The sequence below is a fragment of the Cygnus atratus genome, chromosome 3 (genome assembly GCF_013377495.2).
Source record: "Cygnus atratus isolate AKBS03 ecotype Queensland, Australia chromosome 3, CAtr_DNAZoo_HiC_assembly, whole genome shotgun sequence".
Classification (NCBI taxonomy): domain Eukaryota; kingdom Metazoa; phylum Chordata; class Aves; order Anseriformes; family Anatidae; genus Cygnus; species Cygnus atratus.
The window spans coordinates 37,438,526-37,443,302 of record NC_066364.1 but is presented as its reverse complement, the minus strand read 5'-3'; positions in this window follow the sequence as shown (position 1 = coordinate 37,443,302).

The window sequence follows — 4,777 nt, the reverse complement described above, 5'->3', positions numbered from 1 at the left end:
AAAATTGAGGGGCTTGGGCCTTTTTTTTTCTCTACAACTTCAGCAAAAATGAGGTAACTCTAAGGTAAGCTCTGAAACTGAAAGACTATTCGACAAGCTACAAGTATCCAACAAATCTACAATTCTTGTATGTTTCAGTTCAACTGTATGCCATTGAACCTCTCTGTCATTTATATGCAGAGGTTGTGATAGACGGTGGACAAGAGGAGATGCTGAGGCTGACAGCAGAGCTGTGAGGTTTTGGAAGAAGGGAGTGAGTAGCTTGCCGTGCTAATTTTTCATAACCGAGCTCATCCCAGCTGCCAAGACAAGTTCAGCAGCCCCTTATTAGCCAGGTCTGGGAAGTTAACTCTTCCACGTGACCAGGTGGTCGCATGAGAGCTCGATGCCCTTCAAATCTTCTCTCTGCTCTTACTAAGGCAGATTTTACGACCTATAATCAGCTGGGTATGCTGTGCCTCTATTCAGCAATGAGCAACATTTCTCCCCACAGAAATACCCTTAACCGTAGTGGCCTTATTTCCCATTGTACTGCAATAAATGATTCCATGTGACATAGGGCACAGAGCCTGAAAATATGATTGCTTTAGAATACTAGGGTTTCGTAGTCACTTAACACCAGCATTGTTACAAATGACCAGAATTAGGGCAAGAGAAGTAGGCATGAAAATGCTTGATCATAAATATCACGCCTCTGGAGAGAATGAAAACTTCTGTTTGTAATAAGAGGAGCCTTTTTTGGAGTGGTACAATCAGACACTGAGAAATCTCGTTTCTGCTTGAGCAGAGGGCAACAGGACGAAATCACAGTGTTGGCAGTAATGTTAGCAAATCTGTACTGTGAGCAGTTCAGCATAGGGGATAGTTCACAGGTTCTGTGGGTGTATTTTTCATGTAAGGGTAATAGAACTAATTAGTCTGTATAGAAGTGTGTATAAAGGCTGAAAAGTAGATACCTCTAGAAGAGATTTATGTACCAACTTCACATATGAAATTACTATTGCACTCTTCTGAATATGCTGTCAAACTCTCATAGCATTATTATTTATGTTTACTCTGAAATTCAAGTTTTAATGTCAACAACTGCAATTATCATAAAGGAGTAATGGTCTTTATGGGCTGCCTTTTCACTTCAGCTGAAAAAAATATATTGACTTGTCAGCTGAGCTCTTCAACTTAATGTGATCCTCAGATACAATATTTCTTGTATTTAGCACAAAGGTGTTACAGTCAGTTTAATATATGCAAAACTACAGTCAAATTCATGTTCTGCCTCATTTTCCACAGTATTCCTCATTTACCAGTTAATTCAAAACACTGACAGGCCAAGATGGCACACACTTTCAATAGGTGATGAAATGCCCAGGAAATAACATTTCTAGAGAATTGAACTTGCCTTAAATGTTTTTATCAGTGTTGTTGTGTTCATGGACATAAAAAGTGCTTGTTAACAAAAAAGAGAAGAAGTCCTATGCAGTCTCCAATTGCTTTTGCATAACAGTATCAAATTGTCCATAAAACTAACTTAGATACTTTGGTATCCTACACCCCGGACAGAGCAGTTCCAGCAAATGAGAAGCTGAGTCTTCTGGACATACTTGGAGAAAGATAGGGACCTAAATTAGTGATAGTTTCTATTCATTGTTGATATCAAACCTGCATCCTCTTCATCTGAAATGGTTAAAACTACAGCTTTGTACAGAAACTTTCTAAATCTGTTCCTTGCCAAACACAGCTTGCTGTAGGCTGGTTGAAAGCCTGTCCCTTCTTCAAGTATTGCCACCGTTTCAGTTGCTTACCTCTCTGCTTGCAAAAGCACCAGATGAGGTTTGCAGAGGAAGGGGCTTTTACCTCAAAGTACACTTCCACAGAAAGGACTCATTACCCACAGTGAAGTATTCCCTGCCATGCCTGCCACTTCGTGCCTTTCCCTTCTCCAGTCCTGCAGCAGCGAATGACAGGAGAAATGGAAATAGCAGAAATGAACCCCACAATCCTACCACACATTTTTTAAATGTATTCTTTTAAATATAAGTCCTGTGTGTACTGTGATGGCACCCACAACTTGCAGCTCTATCCAAATATATCTCAATGCACCTCTCACAGGACTGACAGCCAAGGCTAGTCAAGAAGGATAAAGCAGGATATGAAAATACTTGTGCTACCTGAAAGCTGGGCTGTCACAGTGAGTGCTAAGAGACTTACAGCACAGACTTACTCACGTCAGCACTGCAGACATTTTGACTATGCCTTGCCCCAATGTTCATTTGCACACTACTGGGTTTTATTTTGATGCTATAATAGAGGGCCAAGAGCAAATTCAGAGTATATTGGAGGAAACCTGCACTCCACTGTGGCCAGTGGTAACGTTGCCATTGACTTGAGAGCGATTTTGCCCACTATGCTTATGGATACCACATTTTCAGACCCCAAGCCATCCTGCCTTCCATTGGTAAGTGTATCACCCACGCAGCAGCTGTAGTCATACAATTTTCAGGCACATTCTTCTGGCTCTTCAAGGTGTTTTTCAGGTGGGTAGTTGTTATCAATTTCACATGCTCATATTTTGTTTTTTAAATCTGTGCCCCTGCAGTTTTCAAGCCACAGTCTGTCCCACACGGAAAGATAAGACAAGCCTGGAAGTCGGTTTTCCCTCCCCCAAAGCATTGTCGGTGGATAGTGTATTCACTTCCACTGCAGATAATTGACCATATATTTCCCACAATGTTTTTATTGTATTTTACAGAGAAAGGTAATAAAAATAGAGGCCATATCACAATCAAAGCAGTGTTTCCATTCCTCAGGCAATATTTTTCACTAACCCAAAGGAGAACACCTCCCCACCCTTTCCTGGTTGCTATGCTCTGTATATGGTTCTCGATAAGAAGAAAACCAGATGCCATTTTTAAATATAAGATGGCAGAAACCAGAAAACCAGGAAAATGGTCCCAGTTCAGGGAAATGTTCCTGGATATCTTTGTCTTCTTTGAAGTGCAATATGTATCCTAATGCTTCCAGAGGCATCCGCAAAGATCCTTTGATACAACACCAAGAAGACATCAGCTTGGTAGGTTTGTATGTGTGTGCATACGATACATGCCTTGCTAAAACAGCATACACTACAAATTACCTGTTCTGTACTTACTGTTAGTGCCACACAAAGATGTGTGAGCAAATGCTGTTTATGTGGTTCTGATAATCCTACAGAGAAGTGTTGCTTCACAAGTGTTAAACAGGCCTCAAAGCTATGTCAAGAGATCAGTTCTCAGGGAGACCTAGTTACGTGCCAAGCCCATGTAATCCAGTCATCCTCGTGGTGGTAATTAAATAGCATCTTACAATGAATATAAGAACAAGCTAAGCAGGCATTTATTTTGCTTGCTATAACTGAAGAGGATACATTAATTTCCTCAACATTTTGGGAGGGGAAAGGGACTGAATGCCTAGGTACTGGGTACTCCAGTATGAAATGGTTCAGCCCCATAGGATTTTTATTTATCTAATTTTTAATTTGTTTATTTTTTGGAAAGAGGGGAGCCTTGGAAAACAAAGTTTAAATCAAGAGAAGGCAGATGAAGGCTGGTGTAGGAGCAAGCAAGCTCTAGACATCACAATATACCTCCATAGATGCCTAAAAATGGTCTGTCTGGTGTCATGTCCTTGTGTTCCTCAGAGAGAACTGTTACATCAAGGAGTGAAACAATCCATGGAGGTACCTTTAACTTACAAAGTGTTGGGTAGTGTGAGGGCCTTACTTTGGTAAATTAAAGACTGAACTACTTAAAATATCTAGTGTTGAACATCTGGCATTTTAAGTCTTTAACATTCTGTTCTTTCTTTATTTATTTTGAAAGATGCTATTAGCAAAGATGAGATGATGCTTAAAAATTTCCAGCCAGATGTATCTCCAAACTTTCCCAGAGATGAAGGATATTCAGATATAGTTTGGATTCAACCCATTATATAGATAAGTTTGTTTTATAGCTGGCCACAGCTGTGAAGTTTGGATTCAGATCTGTAACTCCCCTAAACTTTGAAGACTGTAGTCAGATCTGTGGTTTTGGATTTGAATCTCCAGTTGCTTGTTGCATCAGACTGTTGTTCACATCTGTTCCACCATGAGCTCAGAATGAAACTCCAATACTGCTTTCAGACTCTGTGAAGCTGAACATCCGAAAAGCCACTTCTCATGCACACTGCTACAGATGAGCAGCAACAGCAGCATATTGCAGGTCTGTAGGTTAACAGCCCTCTACCTGCCACCTGAGGACTATCTGTGACCCACCACAGAGTGCTAGCTGGTGGGTCACAGGTTGTTGGCTCCCGTCCTACAAAGTATGCTTTACATACTTCCTTCACATTATGTTTCCATGTAAGTGAACGCTGTAGCTTCCCACAGGAAAATCACATGATCCTGTATGGAAGGAGAGAGGGTTGGTGTAATTGCAAATGGGATGAAGGCTGGTCCTTGAGGCACTCTCTGAGGGCTTATCCATGCCGAGTGGCTGCTGAGAAATAAACTAGGACATGAATTTACAATACCTCAGCTCCACAGGTGGGCACTCTTAACCTGCAGGCAGCAAGGGGGAAGTACTCCATGTTGGAAATACAAGTAAGCTGCACCACACAAGCGACATTCCTGTGAGGATACAGTGCTGTGAGGCTGAGGTCCTCCAATTTCCCTCTCTTGTTTGCTCTACAGGCAGACCTTAAGACTTCAGCCACACTAAAAAAACAGCAAGCCACAAACGTCTAGCTGGGAGGGTGTCACTGGTTG